The sequence below is a fragment of the Mastigoproctus giganteus genome, chromosome 3, assembly GCF_048544385.1.
Source record: "Mastigoproctus giganteus isolate SK-2022 chromosome 3, ASM4854438v1, whole genome shotgun sequence".
NCBI classification, from domain to species: Eukaryota; Metazoa; Arthropoda; class Arachnida; order Uropygi; family Thelyphonidae; genus Mastigoproctus; species Mastigoproctus giganteus.
In genome coordinates, this window is record NC_143577.1 from 23,002,874 (window position 1) to 23,021,587 (window position 18,714).

An 18,714-nucleotide genomic window follows, 5' to 3' on the forward strand; every position below is an offset into this window, starting at 1 on the left:
TGGTAATTATTTAAATATTTCATTAAAAAATCATTTAATTGAAAATCATAAAAAAATCATTTCAAATAATTAAAGAATTTTATGTATTATTTTATCTGTGTTGTTTATTGTAACCTAATTATATAAAATGCTATCCTCTTCATGGATGTCAAATTTTTCTTTTAATATAAGTTCATGATTTTTTTTATATTAGGATTGATCACCTTTAATTCCATTCATATTCAAAATTTAAGTGACAGAGAAAACTATCTATAAGAGGAGTTGTAATCAGTTAAATACCCAAATCTTCACATCAGTAGTTTGCACTTATTTGTTATAAGAATATCAGTAATATATCACCATATTTTTCAAAACTTAAAAAACTACAGAAGTAGTAGTAATGGCATCGATTTAATTGTATTTCATATTGTGACTACCTTCACAACAAGTTACTGTGTATTGCACTATCTCGAATAAGTAACACTTCGCCAATGGAGAAGACTATTGTTACTTATTCTTGGGGGATACCACCACCCAGATGGCACCATTTCAAGGCTTGTTGGCCTATTGTCTGTGGGTGGGTAGGTAGATACCCCGATGTTGCAATCATTCCAACTCAATTGTGAAGTATAACTCCACAATATGAGAGATTCCAGTTGGTCTGCACACCAACTGGCAACACTGAGGTACCTACCCACCCACCGATGATAGGCCAACAAGACTTGAAATAGTGCTGGGTGGGTGGAGGTATTCCCCGAGAATAAGTAACAATAATCTTCTCCTCTAATTTTCAAAACAATTTTTAAACTGCATCTGTTATAAATTGTGTGTACAATTAGTTGGAAACATAGATATGAAATGGCAGCACACAATCTTTTTGTCGCACAGTTGGTCAACATGAATCATGTCATGGTATCATTTTATAACACTGTATGGTCCACTGATAACATCAATGATAACATGAGCATATTCTATAAGAAAATGATATCCAGGATTTCATTGTAGTCATATACTGTTAAGCCTCTGTCCACATTTGTGACAGGATTATATAACATTCCTTTTGATTTTTGTTTTTTTTAATGAAACACCCAAACACGAAAGGCATTAGAACCTATAGTACTTGCAGATCGTAATTTTCAGGAAATACATGTGAAGGAAGGTTGTTTCAGAAAATGGAAGTTGAAGGGATAAATGAGGAAAAAGAAAAGTTAGTTCTGTGAGTTTGAAGTTGGACAGTAAATGGATGCTGACTGGTTGCAGCATGTCGGACTGATTTGGGAGAGGGGGAAATTACAGATGTCATTTCCCTCTCTGAAATGGGGAACAGTACCCATGGAAGTACCTATAGAAAAGGCATCAACAGAAACAGAATGTCTGTGAGAGAAAGAGATGGGCCATTAATTAACTTAACTACCCTCTTTTGAATGGAATGGAGTCTAGAAGCCTGAGAGAGGTTTTGGGGGCACCGCCCCAGATGTGGGAATGATATTCCATGGTAGGATGGATTTGAGATTTGTACAGAGTGAGTGATGTTTAGAAAAAAAGTAATGCCTGGAGTGAAACAGAAAACCCAGTTTTTTAGATGCAGAGGATGCAATATTTGTGATGTGCTTATGCCAAAAGAGAGATTAGAAGTCAAGGTAATCCCTAATAGAAATATGTGATCTTGTCTAGAAATCTGAGTGTTGTCAAAGATAAGCATAAGAGCAGAAGAATCCTTTTTGTAAGATATAAGACGTGACTGAGGTTTAGAAGGATTGAATTTAACTAAATTATCTTTGTCCACTGGAGAATTACCTGGAGATCAGCATTTAAGGAATTGGTGGTGGATATTCGAGGAGTGAAGCTTTTTGTGGATGGCAAGGTTTCTCAAACTGAAAGGTGGAATGCAATATACTGTCTTCAGTAAAACTTTGGATAGGATTTCCAGCCAATGGAGGAAGGTCATTAACCCTTTTCAGTCCAGCATTATTTCTGCTGTCTTCCCATTCTGTTCCACTACAAAAATTAAAAATAAATAAATAAATAAATACTGAATACGAACTCTTAAAACATTATTTATTTTTGAGTTTACACGAGTTATTACATAAAAGTGATTAATAAAACATAAAAGAAACGTTTCAGACATTCTAAATATTTATTATTTGTATGATTTTAGTGTGTGGTATTTCTTGAAAAATTCCAGTGCAATCCTGGTTTTCTGGGGCATGTTTCACAATACTAAACTGTTTCTTTTCTTCCACCATTTCCACTTTCTTCCTTTATAGATGTTTTTTTCATTTAGTCCCATGTTCAATGATCACACACAAAAAAAAGTCTGCGGTTAATTTATTGAAACTGAAACCCAGTAGCTTATTTGAAAAGGTTTCATTGGCAGAACTATTTGTTTTTTTCAAAGTTTCTTCAAAGATTTGATTTTTAAAAAAAAAGCTTAAAATATTCAATTTCAATTGTTGGAATACTTGAATTAGTCAAACAAAATCCACATTTTGAAACAGCAAAGGGAAAATGTTTGAATGAAACATTTACTTTGCTTGGTCTCCAATTTTCCACACCAGCATTGGTTGACAGGTCATCATCAATTTCTTCATTGATGTTATAAGATATCATCAGGATCGAAAATAACACCATTGTCACTCTCGGACAAAAGTAAATCAAATTGTGAATTGGAAAGTACTAACAATTTCTCATTTTCTTCATCAGAAAGGCCACTTTGAGTTTTTGATGCTACAACTAAATACTTCATTCTGGCAGAGAGTAAATACACATTGAACAGTAAAAATGTTTACAATTGAATGTAAACATTCGATTAGTTCATCAAAGTGTTTGTATGAAGTATAAATAGAACATATAAATAGAACATTGTGTATATTCTATTTATATATAAATAGAACATTATTATTATTTATATATTTATATATAAATAGAACATTGTTCAATAATTACACTGGAAGGTGGGAAAACCAGCTATAAAATTGGCAAAACAGGAAGGTGCATCTGAGAGGACATTGGACCAGAAGAGAAATTTTAAAATGGTGCATAAGAGGAGACATCGGACCACAAAGGGTTAATATGCAAGAGGAAAAGAGTGAGAGAAAATTGTGTTGCAAATATGCCCCACTGCCATTCATATTGTTTACTAGTTTACTTGGGCTGTGATCCCAGTGGTACACAGTTCCAGAGCCATAACTAGGGTAGGGCAGGAAGGACACTTACTAATGGGCAAATCAAAACAAGGAACACAAAACGTAGAATTTAAAAGTAACATATATCTTGTTATCTTGTTACTTTTTTAAACTTTGAAATATCAAAAGGAACGAGTGCAGCATGCATTTTGCAGAATTTCATTATTTATTTATTTATAGGTAATTAAGGAATGCAAAATCTTTATTTTGCTGCAGGCACAGGAATACCTAGTTATGACTCCATGCAGGTTCATCAGGATGGCATCCATCAGAGTAACTCTGATCTGTGTGTGTGTGTGTGTGTGTGTGTGTGTGTGTGTGTGTGTGTGTGTGTGTGTGTGTGTGTGTGTGTGTGTGTGTGTGTGTGTGTGTGTGTGGAGTCAATACGAGATGAAGCCTGAATATACTCTGAAGAACACTGGATTCCTTACTGAATATGCTTTATTTAGTATTACTTTCAAGCTTTGCCACATAACATTTTCTAATTTTTCTTACAATCAATTATCAGTTTACTTGTATTTGCAATATTCTTCAAAGTGCAACTATGCACAGAATTACTTCTGTGAATATTTGGGTGTTCTTTGGCTGATTAAATCTCCTGTCCTGAGTGTGCTCTGTAGGACACTGGATTCCTTACTGAATACATTTATATTATTTAGGATTACTTTCCAGAATTGCCACATTTCCTATTTTCTAATTTTTCTTACAAATGGTTATCAGTTTACTTGTATTTGCTATACTATAATACTGTTCAAGTTCAAATATGCACAGAACTACTTCTGTGAAGCTGTTCTATGCATATTTGTCATTGAAGTTTTTGTGTCTGTTGCTTAAATTTTGAACATAATGTTTTTTTTTTTTTTTTGCAGGATATTTTTATAATTTTAAAAATACTTATTATATAGAAAAAAGTGCTGGATTAAATGAGTATTTAATTTTAAAATATGAAGTCAAAAGGTTATTAGCACAAGCATTACATAAGTTGCTCTTTTGCAGTACCGCACTGTGTTCTTAATTTTTGAAATGAATTAATTTCAAAATACACCAAATAAATAAAAGATCACTCTTCTGTTGTGACTGCCTTGTGTCTTCTGCTAGTTATGTGCATTCAAAGTGTATGAAAATTTGCCAAATTAAATGTGAGTCAAACATAAATTCCCAGGATATTTATCAATGTAGTATTGCATCTACTAAGGTCACATTTTGTCAGAAATAACAAGACCTTGCCGAACAAATGAAAATAGTATTTCAGTAACCTCTAAATCCAGCATCCAGAGGCTATGACCTTATGATATGACTACCCAACTCTAAAGTACCTACTGGAATAAAGAACTCAAAGTCAAAGGAAGGCAAGCTTTGGAAAAAACCGCAATACGTCTCAAGGTAGCACTCCTCTCCTGATAAAAACTGCAATTAGAAATACCAAATGAAAATATTTGGTGAAAATAAACTATTTGCAAAATGAAATAAATAAATAAATCTGCTGTCAATGAATATGAAACAACCTCAGTATTGCATGCCAGCTAGCCTGACAACAAAAAAATAAATAAATAAAAAATACCCTCTAAAAATGAAAATTTTCTTAAATTCAAACAGAAATAAATTACATTTCTATGCTGATGAGAAACAGTCTCAGTGAGATAGGATTCACTGAAATAAGATTGCAGACAGTGCAGGCTAAGACCTGCACTCTCTGTAATTTTAGAAAATATAATTATGTAATATTATATTTTCATAGAAAATATATAATATAATAAAAATATAATCAATGCTGAAGTGACTCAACTGAATATCTAAGCTCCAGATAAAATTTTTTTCCCTTTAAAGGCTTTTTAGCTCCATTAAGTGAGAGCAATGCCTTTTTATTTTAATAGTAATTATGAATAGATATGAAATATGTCAAATTCATAAAAACAGTACTAAAGAAAAACCCAATATAATTACTTAGATAATCTAGTCTCCTTTTCCAGTTATATGAGAAACACTTGATGAATAAAAATTGAAGTTTATTGCTGAATCCACAGAGAGAGAGAGAGAGAGAGAGAGAAATAATAAAATATGATTACATATAGCTACACAATTTTGCAAAATTATACTAATGAATTTTCCAACTAAGCTGATCAAATTGGATAAGTTATAGGCTTAAACCTTGTCACAACAGCAGAATTAAGCAATTTAGGCTCATATTGGCCGGGATGTCACTTGGATCGACAAGGTTTCTCATGGTGCTTGGGAACCAGGATATACAGTGATTCTTACTGTATATCTTAGTTTCCAATAATAGTGTTCCCAATCAAAGTATTTAGCACTATGATTGGGAACCAGTCATAGTGCTAAATACACTACCAGAGCGATCACAAGATAGGAATAGAACTATATGGAATATAGTTCTATTCACAAACAGTTATATTCACAAATGTAAGTACTGCATATGGGTAGCAGTAACTCCAGGGTAATGTATCAACTGGGTGGTATTACACTCAGGGTAGTGCAGCATGAAAAGGACCTGGGATAATTGTGCAGTCAGATATGAAGATGTCTGACTGCACACACTCACACTCACGCATGAGTGGACATTAATTTAAAGTGAAAAAGGATGGTTACAGTATAGATGTACAGAAATTTGCCTTCAGCCAGAGAGTAACTGTTTGCAATGAACTTCCACCCAGTGTTGTGACAAGTCAGTGGTTTATATAAATTTAAAGAAAATTGGGCATTTATAAGAAAGGATGAGCCAATGAAGTAGGTAAAAGTTTTTCCCTCTTGTTTTCCTGATGCTGTATAAACTTACTTTCTTCCATCATTTTGCCAATACTAATATATATTAGCCTTCTTTCTCAAAAGTTAATTGGCATTCCTGACTATGACTTTAGATTCTATTAGTGGCAAAAATTTAAGAGAACTTTAGTGGAAGCCACAAAACAGATATGCAGGGAGAAGGCCTGTAAAAACAGGAAATTCAATGCATTGTAAGCCCAAGAAGTTAAAGAAGTAGTTAGAGAGAATATAAAATATTATAAGAAAATTTTGACAAATAAATTTAATAAATCCTTATTGGAATATAAAGAAAAGTGCAAGAGGGCCAAGAAATGTGTGAAAAAGAGGCAAAAAAAAAAAAAATCTTGGAAAAAAAATTTTTTCCAAGATTTTTTTTGGAAAAACTTTAGAAAGTTGGTAAAATGTTTTGGTCTTTAGTCAAAAAATCTCGGGGGGGGGGGGGCTAAAGTAATCGAAAATGATAAGGGCAAAGTTTAAAAAGTGGATATTTTAGAAGTGTGGAGTAAATGCTTTGATGATTGCTAAGTGAAAAAGATGAGATCACTAAAGAAGAGAAAAAGAGTGAGATTTCCATTAGTTTCTGCACACAACCTCATTTGCTGTGTAGGTGATTTTAATTTTGGGTTAAACCCTGATATTATTGACTGTTTTGTGAATCATTTAATAGTATTTCATTTTACTGAATTGCCTTCTCCCCCTACGTGAGATGGCACTTTCAGAATTGAGGCTGATTTCACTTTGAATAATTCTGCTGATACAGATGTCATGCCTGTTTCTAGCTGTTCATAGGAGAAAACGTTTTTTCTCCAAGGTATTCCAGCCTGTTAATTATTTATTTGCTGTTTAAACTGCTTCACTATCATGTTTTACTCAGATTCCTCAGTGGCTTGGTTGGTTTTGGTTTAACAGATAGTCTTCAATTTACATCAGGGATGTATTCCTATGATTTGCAGTGTCTATTGAAACAATGTAAATTAGACTCATTTTTACATATGAACATTTATATGCTATAAAAAAAGAGATACATTATTCCCTTGATCATATTTTTGGACTCTCCAATTTAATTTAAGCTTCACTCAACTACTCATTAAAGATAAAAATTAAACAAATCAATATTAAAACAGGAAATCTATAAAAATACATGAATTATATGCTATTAGTCATAGCAAACAATTTTTTTTGCTTCTTATTTTCTGATATAGTGTACATTTCAGCACACAAAAGATCACTCAATCTACAACCGAAAACTTTCCTCTACGTTCCATATAGTGCCTATCCCTTTGTTGAACAAACTAAAAGCTTCATACACTCCTTTTGTTATGAGTAGTTTTACTTGCACTGATGGCTGTATTCCCTCTTCCTCCTGTGCTTTTACCCTTTGTTGTTCTAACTTAATCAGATCCTCATTAGGCCATCTCATCATCATACAGCTCTAATGTTTCCTCCATGTTACTTTTGTCTGCTTCACTTGAAGCCAAGGCCGACCGGGCTAGCCGGGTGAGTAAAGTGCCTGCCTGGCAACCCAAAGGTCACGGGTTCGATTCCCGCCTCAGGCTTGGATCAAAGTACTGCAAAAACCTTGGGAGGTGCATTATGGCCACAGAAGCCTATGCACCAACAACTACCAAAAAAAAAAAAAACTTTAAGCCAATCTCATTATTAATTCCACAATCTGTAACTGAATTTCAGCAACACTGGCACATTCCTCTATACTATGAATGCACTCCAGACATATATTCCTCCAGGTACCATTAATCATAGTCCCAGCGACTCTCTCCCATGATACCAGAATGTTATTTGTGGATTTCTTGATATTGTATCTCCTCTCAAACTGATGGCCAATCCTCATCATCTGTGTCAGTAGTCAGCTGTCACATAGTCTGCAGGACATAATAGGCTTTAAATGTATTAGTGATAATCGATGGATCATCCTTTAGCCCATTGATTGGAACAAATAGTTGCATTTGTTGTCATAAAAATGACTTGCATGTTGTTATCCATCTTAGAAATTGTATCTATGAAAATTTCTATGTCTGCCTATACAATCAGTTTGTTCCTCTGCTGCAACCAGAAGTAACACTTCCTGTGTGAAGCCACACTTCACATAAGTTTGAGTGCTTTCATTTCAAAGTGATGAGGACGATCAAAAAGTACAGTTCCCTAAACTCAACCTTTTATTTGTTTTGCAAATTTTAATTTCAACAGAAATCGCTGTTGATAGTGATTTCTGTTAATTGAAATGGCTTAAGACATTCTGTGTTGATTTGATTGTTATTTTTCAATTTCTGCATCAGTTGGAATGGTCATGGCATCACTGCTTTCAGACAGTGAAGGAATGATTTTCCTGGAATGCATGGCTCATAAAATGACAATTAACAATTCTAGATGATACAAAAACTGAAGGAATTTATCAGATGACTACAATCTGGGCTTCTGTCTCTTGTAATGATTCTTAATCATGATAGTGCACACCATCAGTGCATATCAGACTTAATGCTTGTTATCACCATTTGGCTGAAACGTTCTCAGTCACCCATTGTACAGTCCATACCTGTCTCCTCTGACTATCACTTGTTTGGACTATTGAATAAAAATCTGGGAGATCAAAGATTTTGATAAAATGCTGAAGTAGAAATTAAGCATTGGTATGCCATGTCTGTCAGTTGTGTATGTTCTAAGACTGCTTGCACGTAAAAAAACAAACCTGCACCTTTCCCAAGGCTGGTTGACACCCATAGTTAAAAAGGCCTTAGGTAAGTTCCTGCAATAGGATTAGAACAAGACCTTCTCTAATAGAATTAGAACAAGATCTTTCCAAACCAGTAGCAAGAAAACGTTTGCACTGACTATGAGGGAGCATTAAGGACAGTCTTCCCCACTCTGCAAAGTGTAGTAGCAAATATATTCCATTCCTGCTGCCGGTTCAAACTGTATTTTTTTCAAACTTTGTTTAAATAAAAAATATATATATAAAATACAGCCAAGAACACGCTTACTCCTAGATAAACAAGACATCTGCCAAGGGTCTTGTTTATCTAGGAGTAAGTTTATAGATAAACAAGACAGCTGTCAAGGGTCTGTATAATTTGGTAGGATCTATAATTGACAACATCCAACTAAAGTTATTTTCAATAAATTTGACTTTCATTTGAAATGGAGTGAGCCATTACAGCAACTCACAGTATGTGAAAAGTGATGTGCAGAGAAGCTGAATAATAGGCAGAATTGACTGTGTATTCCCTCTACTTGCATGATGATAACAAAAGAAATTGAACATGGCCACCAGTATCATACTATCCCTGTACTTAATTCTTTCTACATCATTCAAACTCAATGCATTGAACACAGAACTGTGTACAAAAGGACTCTGCACTGGATGCAAAGAGCCTGGGACCCAAGTATAGAAGGGAAAGGGAAAATGTTTAATGAAAATTATGTGGGCCCCTCAAAACAAACTATGCACTCTAATCCAGGATTCCAGTGCATAGTACTGAATGGGCAAGACACCTTGACATGCAGTATACAGGATATGTATTTTGCAAACTGGAATGTTTGTTAGGATAAAACAATAGAAAGCAGTTAACCCATATACATGATATTACAATATTTATGATGAACTGGAACAGAAATCTGCATCTATTCTGAGCCTTGCAATTATATTTAAATCCATGTAGGAAGAAGTTGAGGGTATAGGATCAAACCAAGACTCATCTAGTGGCTTGATAGAATATCCCACATATCTCACATTGCAAGAGGGAGGGCATATCTGGGAGAATATTGTTGTTGTTGTTATTTGGTTTTTAGGAGCATTAGCAACTAAGGCCATATTGCTCCAGTGCAGTGGTCATTCCCTGACCTTTCCGCAAGCTCCGTATTTGGTGGTGACGGGCTCGAACCCCGGTCTAATCTAGAAGCGTGTGCTACGCACTGCTGCTCCTTCCCACCTGGCTACGGAGGCGCCTCTGGGAGAATAACAATTAGTTTTATAAATGTGGAAAATAAAACATTTTTAAAAAATCACATAATTGGTACATTTTTTATTTATTTATTTTTTTTTGTATGCAAACCCCACACATGAAACGTATTAAAACCTGTAGTACTTAGTACCATGTATGGATTGGAGGCTGAGAAGGTTAGACTTGAATTTGTGTAAGTTGTAATTTTTTGAAAATGTGCATGAAGGATAGTTGTTCCATAAAACAGAAGTAGAAAGAATAAATGAGGAAGAGAAGATGTTGGTTCTGTGAGTTTGAAGTTGGGTAATGAATGGATGCTGACTACTTTGCAGCATCTGTTCAAACTGGTTTGGAAGAGAGTGGAGGAATTACAAATTCCAATTCAAAAGAACAGTGTCCATGGAAGAATCGATAGAAAGACATGCAACTGAAACTGAATGTCTATGAGATAGAGTGGAGAGACTTTGTAAGGATGGGTCATTAACTAACTTGCCTGGTCTCCTTTGAATGGCATCCAAAAGCTTGAGATTTAGAGAGAGAGCAAGAGAGAGAGAGAGAGCAAGAGAGAGAGAGAGAGAGAGAGAGAGCAAGGAGAGAGAGAGAGAGAGAGAGAGAGGAATATAAAATTTACCAAGTTCTATTTAAAGGTAAGAATATACATTTTTTTTCAAGGATGGCTCTTAGCCCAAGCCAACCATTTATTTTGATTTTCTGGTTTTAATAAGGGTTTTCAAACTGCTACATGACCCTCAAGACCTGTTTGTTTAAGACAAAGTTTTATGGTGGATGTAGACAAGGGAGTTTCTCTGTTCCTATTGAACTCAAATTGGATTTCAGGTTCAGTAAGTTGTCAATTGTATTTAGAAATCAATGTTATGGTCTTATCTTTTCATTCTCTTGTTACGTGCTGTCATCCTGATCACAGTTTGTATTTTAAACTGCCAGTCTCCTTGAATCATTAAATGATAGTTTGTATTCCTTTAAAATGAAACACCGAGTTTTTTTGCCAATACTTCTCATGGAATAACTTTCTTAATACAGAGTTATAATAGCATTTCTTTTTTCAACACCCAGCATGTTTTTGTTTACTTTGTGTGTTTATTACGAAACACCCAAAACTTAAACCAAACACTCTTTCTGAATGATGGGTGTTCGATTTTATGATTCATAAATATGATTCCTTAAATAATATTATTGCAAAACACTCTAGGATTTTCTACAATATTCTATGATATTGAAACAATGCTTTCACTTTCAAGAATATTCTAGAATCATCTACAATGTTCTACCACGTTCAGGAGTCTTCTACACCTTTCTGAAATATTCTTGAATATTCTAGAAATTTAGCATTAATATTAGCATTAGTAGAGGTATATGATGCAAGAAAGCAAGCTTATATAGCATCAGCCAAAAAAAAAAAAAAACCCTTCCCATCTCACCTATCCATTCACTCCAAATGCTTGTCCAGTTCTGCCTTGAACTTATTTAAGTTTTTGATCTCCACTACAACAGATGGAAATTTGTTCCAACTATCAACCACCCACTGGCTAAAGACAAATTTCTGCACATCTATTCTACAATTCTCTTTCCGCAATTTGAATTTATGTCCCATCAGGTGAGTAATCTGAGTAAGAGGAAAAATCCCATCAGCATTGAGCTTGGTCAAACCATTCAAGGCCTTATACACTTCAATTAGATCACCTCACAGGTGCCTAATCTCCAGACAACACTGCAATTTGCAGAACTTATGTCTTTCTTGGTCAGAGCAACCCTTTGTTTCACTCACTGATCTCATTGCCCTTCTCTGTACTCGTTCCAGCAACTCTACGTCCTTCCTAAAATGAGGCCTCCAGACCTGTATACAGTACTCAAGGTGTGGCCTGACCATTGCCTTATACAAGGGGACGATCACCTCCTTATCCCTACTAAAAAATTTCTTAAATATCAAGTCTTTTTGATTTTTATACATAAGAGAAAATAGTTTAATAAAAATTGGTAAACAAGTTGGTCCTATTTTAATAAAAACTTTGAAAATTAAGAAAAATGAAATGTCATTCCAAACTCTTAGGCAGGAGTGCAGGCTTATATATATAACTATTCCTTGATTCTTTCAACAATAAAATTGAGAGGTATAAATGAGAGATATAAATAAAAAAGCATGTCACCAGGAAGGATATTTATTGATTAAATAAATTAACTTCTGAACGGTAAACTGCAACCCAATTTTTGACCTTTATAACCATCCTCCAGTGTGTTCTTCAAAAAATTTTGATCACAAATGTTACAGACAAGTCAAACAGAATCCCACCCTTCCAAGTAAAGTAAAATGATTACTTTGCATTTGTATTGTAAAAGTACAGTATACCAAATGTTTAATTATAATACTAACTCTAAGCATGTATAACACATATTCTCGAATGCCTTTTATACAGTTGACTTTTCAGTAGTATTATTACCATATTAAATCATCATTTATTGTATTCCATAATAATTGTATTCCTAAAATTCCATAAAATTAAAAAAAAATTAGTAACTATTATTGATCAATTACAGAATATGAACAATTAATGCACAAATATGTAGCTACGAGCCAGACTCAGAACTCTATCAAGGGAACAGTCCACGCCAAAAAATTGTACATCAAGATGTTTTAAAAAGTAATATATTCTAGCAAAAAATATATATTGTTAATAACTAGACTAAACTGAAATTCAAGCATTGTGCCTAAAGATATTGCTAATTCTTATTTTTAGATAACTGTTTTCTTTTATCGATTGACAATAATTACTGCTATCTTTAATTTAGTAATAAAACACTTTTGAAAAATTTACTTTATTGAAACATATTTGAGAGTGTGTGTGCTGGTAAATGTTTGGAGTTAGTACTATAGTTATAAATTTAGTATATATATATTTTTAATCCAGATGCATGGCAATTAGTGGTATGCCAGATTAGGTCAAATCATACTGTACATTATCTGTGAAAGCACACAGCAATTCAAACAGCACCTACTAAACATAATGGATCTGGGAGAGGGAGGAGCACCCTTCTCAGCCTGTTATGGAATATAAACAGAAATTATTTTTATTATTTTATGTTAAACTATATTTGGTAATGGTAAATTTACAGAAAATTAATAATTTAGAAATGAATGCTACAATAAATTCTTCTTCTTCAAGAGGAGTGTTTCCATTTACAGTGGGTTTTCTCAGCCTACAAGTTATTTCTTGTTAGGAATTTTTCCCCGCCATAAAGTGCGGTTCAAGGTGTCTTGGTCGGTTAAGCCTCGGGCTGTCATGCACTCCCGTACTCCATCCATCCATGTCCTCCTAGGTCTTCCTCTTCTCCTTCTTCCAGGAAGTATCCATTCCAGGATAGCCTTTGGATATCTGTTTTCTTGCATCCGTTTTACATGTCCATACCATGTTAGATGCTTTTCTTTGATGGTGTCAATAATAGTCTTTTTCACTTCCATTTTTTCCCTTATGTCTTCATTCCATTTTCTGTCTCTTCTAGAAGTTCCTGCTGAGCATCTCCAAAAATCCATTTCTGTGGAGAGCAATTTGTTTTCCGCTCGCCTATTCAATGTCCAGGTTTCCGCTCCATACAATAGAAGACTTTGTACAATCATTTGAAATATAAGTTTCTTTGTTTTATTTAGGATATTTTTGCTCCATAGAACAAAGTTTAACATGTCGATAGCCTTTCTGCCATCTGTAATTCTCTTATTGATCTCTGCTTGGAATGATCCATTACTTTGTAAGATTGATCCCAAATATTTGAATTTATCGACTTGTTTGATTTTAAAACCTGCAATATTTAGAACGTGTCCTGGCCCTGAAGACAACATTTCAATCTCTTGCTAAAATTGATTTTTATACTCCATTGTTTATATTCCTCAAACAATTGACAACATGCATACTTTGCATCTTCTAAGTCTTGTGCTATCACCACCTGATCATCTGCAAAAAGTAAATTGTGAATATAGGTGTTCTTATTAATCGGCAATCCCATTTTATTACATTTTTTTGACCAGGATCTTAGGCAGATGTCGATATAAATTTTGAAAAGTGTTGGTGACATGCAACAACCTTGTAATAAGCCTTTTGAAGTGTGGAATTCAGGTGACAAAGCTGATCCCACTTTAATTCTGCATCTATTATTTCTGTAAATTGCCTTAATAATGTTAATCAGTTGTCCATCAATATTTGCCTCTTTCAGTGCTTCCCATAAGAGTTTTCTTGGAACACTGTCATATGCCTTTTCAAGGTCAATGAAAATCATAAAGATTTTTTTTCCTTTTGATTGGCATTTTTCAAGTATCTGTCGTACTGTTGAGATATGATCTATACATGACCTCCCAGCTGAAAAACCACTTTGTTCTTCTGATACCTCGATTCGGGCTTCTAAATGGTTCCTGATCCATTTTCCGAGGATCTTTAACAGTGGGTTCAGGATGCATATTCCTCTGTAATTTGAACAGCTTTTCCAATCGCCCTTCTTATAAATTGATGTAATATATCCTGTTATCATTTCTTTCAGTATTTCTTCTCCTCTCAGTATACTATTTAACAGTTTTTGTATCAGAACAGCCACTCCTCTTCCTCCATATTTCAGAATTTCCATGTAAACTCCTCCAGTCCAGGTGATTTCCTATTCCTTCCTTCCTATAGCAGGAGTTCCACTTCCCTAACAGAAACTTTTAAGCCCGAGTCTTCTACACCAAAATCCTCCATCGTCTTGAACTCTTCCCGGTCTTCTTTTAAAAGTCCTTCATAGTACTCCGTCCAGTCATTCAAAGGTATTAATTGCAAACCAGCATTGTGTTTATTCTGTTTTCTTAAGTCTTTAAGGACCTTCCACGATTCCGCTGATTGCTTGAAGCCCAATTTGCTATTAATAGTTGCGCATTTCCTTTCCCATTCTTCATTTTTCGCTTCTACTACCAACCAATTGGCTATTTGATTTTTTTCAGCATAAATGTTCCTATATGCATCATTCCTATCACCCAGCCATTTCTGATATGCAAGTTTCTTTTCCTCTACAGCAGCTCTTACTTTCTCTGTAATCCAGGTCTTTTTTGGTCCTTGGCTCTTCTTCTTGCCTAGGATTTCATGAGCTATTTTTTTAACAGTATTTTTTAAATGTTTGTAGATTTCTTCAGTATTACCTTTTATCTCTATGTTAATTGCAGCATCCAGTCCATAAATAAATTAATAGTATAAGTCTACAATAAATTAATAGTATAATATTTGCATATACATGTGCGTGACAAACAAGTCAATGCTTGTCAGACTCAAATATAGTTAATAGTAAATTATTGAAAGAGAAGCTTAAAATCATATTTAAATTAATTACTTGAACTAAAATTTGATGGTTCATTCCTCTCCCCCCTTACTAAATGAAATCTTGACCATTAGTCTGTTGAAATGGGCAATTTTGAGAAATCTTTATAAACATTAAAACTTGGCACTTATTATTATTTTATTTTACTTTTTTTTAAACCTTGCCTGAGACAAGACAGAACCAACCATCCCATGCACTGATACCAAGTGCATGGGATGGTTGGTTGTGTCTCATTACTATTATTATTATTGTTATTACTGCTGGTCGAGGAACTCAACTACCCTACAGCTCTTCAAGATCACGACTTTCTGGAGTTCCATGTGTGTTCTCTAGGAGGCCTATTGTTGCTAGGTACTTATGGAGACTCTTTGGCACCATGCCGGTGGTTGACAAAGTGATTGAGATTGTCATTACTTGTTCCATATGCCACTTTTCTTTGACTTCCTGTCTTAGGTCTGAGTACTTCCTGATCTTTTCCTTGTATATTTTCTGGAAGTTGCTCGTGTTGGGCACCACTATTTCGATCAGGTAGGTAGCCATTTGCTTCATGTTGATGTGGGTTATGTTTGGTCTGTTGTGCAGGATCATTTTTTCTGTTATTATGGCATGGTCACAATATAGTTTGTGAGTAGGAGTCTCTGGTATGGCCTGAGGGTCATACTTGTAATATTATACACTTTCTTTGATCAGCTGGTATTTCTGCACTGGCTTCTGTTGTATTATTCTGGTAACCTGGTTGCATCTGTGAGTGCATTCCATCACTTGTCCACTCTGCAATAATTTGTCTAGTTTTTCCTTCAATTTATTCAAACTGCCCACTTTCACAACACCAGATAGAAGTTTGTTCAAGCAGTCAACTGCCCGCTGGTTGAAGGCAAACGTCCTCAGATATATTGTGCAACCATCCTTCCTCAATTTGAATTTATGACTCCTAATGTGTGTATTCTGAGCAAGAGGAAGAATGCCATCAACATTGAGCTTGCACAATCCATTAAAATTCTTAAAAACCTTGATCAGATCACCTTCAGGTACCTAGCCCCCAAGACACTGCAATTTGTAGAACAGAAGCCTGTCTTGGTAAGACCACCCTTTCATTCCTTTCACCAATTTTGTTGTCCTTCTCTACATCCTTCCAAAAATGAGGCTTCCAAACTTGTATGTAGTACTCAAGATGTAGCCTAACCATTTCCTTATGTAATGGGATAATCATTTCCTTGTCCCCGCTAGTAAAGTTCCTGTATATCACAGTTGTTGTTGTTATTTGGTTTTTAGGAGCATTAGCAACTAAGGCCATATTGCTCCGGAATATGTGGTGGTCATTCCCTGACCTTTCCGCATCCTCTGTATTTGGTGGTGACGGGCTCGAACCCCGGTCTAATCAAGAAGCGTGTGCTATGCACTGCTGCTCCTTCCCACCTGGCTACGGAGGCGCCTTGTATATCACAGACAAAACTCCGTGAGCTGTACTGGCAGCCTGTCTGCATTGATCAGAGAACTTCATATCTGACTGCTCAATTACCTCCAGGACTTTTTTATTTTCCACTGCACTGAGTGTAGTACCACCCAGTTGATATGTTAATCTGGGGTTACTGCTACCCACGTACATTTATCAATGTTAAATTTCAACTGTCATTTCTCAGCCCATCTGCCTAATTCGTTTAGATCTTGTTGCAGCCGCTTACCCTGATTACTGTTATTAACCACCCTACCAACCTTTGTATCATCTGCAAACTTAGACATTATATACTTTCATAAATATCATTAATTAATATAGGAAACAACAATGGGTCTAGCACTGAACCCTGGGGAGTCTGCTAATAACATTAGTCCGTGAAAAGCATTGTCCATATTCTGTCTTCACCCACTCAAAAATCCCTTAATCCAAAGTGGTTACTTACCCTTAATGCCCTGTTATTCCAATTTGTACAGCAGTCTTTTATGTACAACAGTATCAAAAGCTTTCCTGAAATCCAAGTATGTTATATAAAATTATTTTTTGCATCCAGTTTCTTTGTTACTGCCTTATAATATCCAATAAGATTGGTCAGACAAGATCACCACTTTAACAAATCCATGCTGTAACTGCAGTATAAGTTGATTCCTGTCTAGATGATCCTACATTACTGCTTTAACCAGAGGCTCCATTTTTTCCCCGGAACAGAAGTTAAGCTAACAAATCTGTAATTACTCATGTCACCCTTTGACTCCCTTTTGTGAATTGGGGATACATTTGCAGATCTCCAGTTCATATGGATCTCTCCTGAATTCAAAGATGCTCTTATAATTATGGCTAAGGGTTTGCTTACCTCCTTTGCTGCCTCTTTTAATATAAATGAATAGATCCCATCCACCCTGGGTGCCTTTGTTACATTGAATTTCAACAATTCTTCTTCCACTTTCCTCTCAGTTATCACAAAATCACTTATTTCACTGGTAGATTCTAATGAACTTCTGAAATTCCCCTCAATAAAGAATTCTGCACGTGTGAATGTAAATGCAAAATATCCATTCTGTTTGTCTGCAACCAGGGCAGGATCATCAACAGTTAAACCATTGTCATCAAGTGGGCCAATATGATGCAACCAAGTTAATATAAGTAGGGCGGTCTTTGCTGCATTTCTTGGTATTCTTTGCCAGAGACTTCTCATAATCTGCCTCAGCTTGCCTAACCGCTTTTGTCACTTGATTACAGACTACTTTATATCTATCATAGGCCTCTGTATCACCAGAAAATTTATATGCTTTCCAGTCATTTTTCTTCTCAGCCATAATTTTCAGCACTTAATCTGATACCAATTTCGGATTAAGCCTGCAGTGGTTATTTCTTAGTTGGTATGAAAATCCTAATAGCTTCTATGTTTACTTCCCTGAATGCTTCTCATTTAGCATTTTCCTGTTTAATTCTATACAGTGGATTTTTCACTAATCAGTGAAATGGGAAGGGTTTTTTTTTTTTTTTTTTTGTTGATGCTGTATAAGCTTGCTTTCTTGCATCATGTGCCTCTACTAATGCTAATGCTATACAAAGATAAGATCTTTTCTCTTGACCTTGTTATGTGCATTCCTTAGAGTCTCCAAACCAGTGCTACAAGTTACCACATATGCACTTTACCTGCTGACCTTCCTGTTATTCTTAGCATTAGCATTAGTACAGGCATATGATGCAAGAAAGCAAGCTTATGCAGCATCAGCCAAAAAAAAAAAGAAAAACCCCTCCCATTTCATCCCTCCATTCATTCCAAATGCCTGTCCAGCTCAGCCTTAAATTTATTTAGGCTATCAGCTTCCACAACAAAAGATGGGAGATGGTAAGAGCACCTCTTTGTTCCCCTCACCAATCTTGTTGCCCTTCTTTGTACTCGTTCTAGTAACTCTACATCCTTCCTAAAATGAAGCCTCCAGACCTGTACACAGTACTCTAGGTGTGACCTGACCATTGCCTTGTATAACGGGATAATCATCTCCCTGCC

At 35.1% G+C, this 18,714-nt stretch overlaps 1 protein-coding gene across 1 annotated transcript in view; it reads left to right on the forward strand.

Moving 5' to 3' along the window:
- LOC150087800 (voltage-dependent calcium channel type A subunit alpha-1-like) overlaps positions 1-18,714 on the forward strand; it is a 1,442,149-nt gene that overhangs the window by 889,605 nt on the left and 533,830 nt on the right. The window lies entirely within an intron of this gene.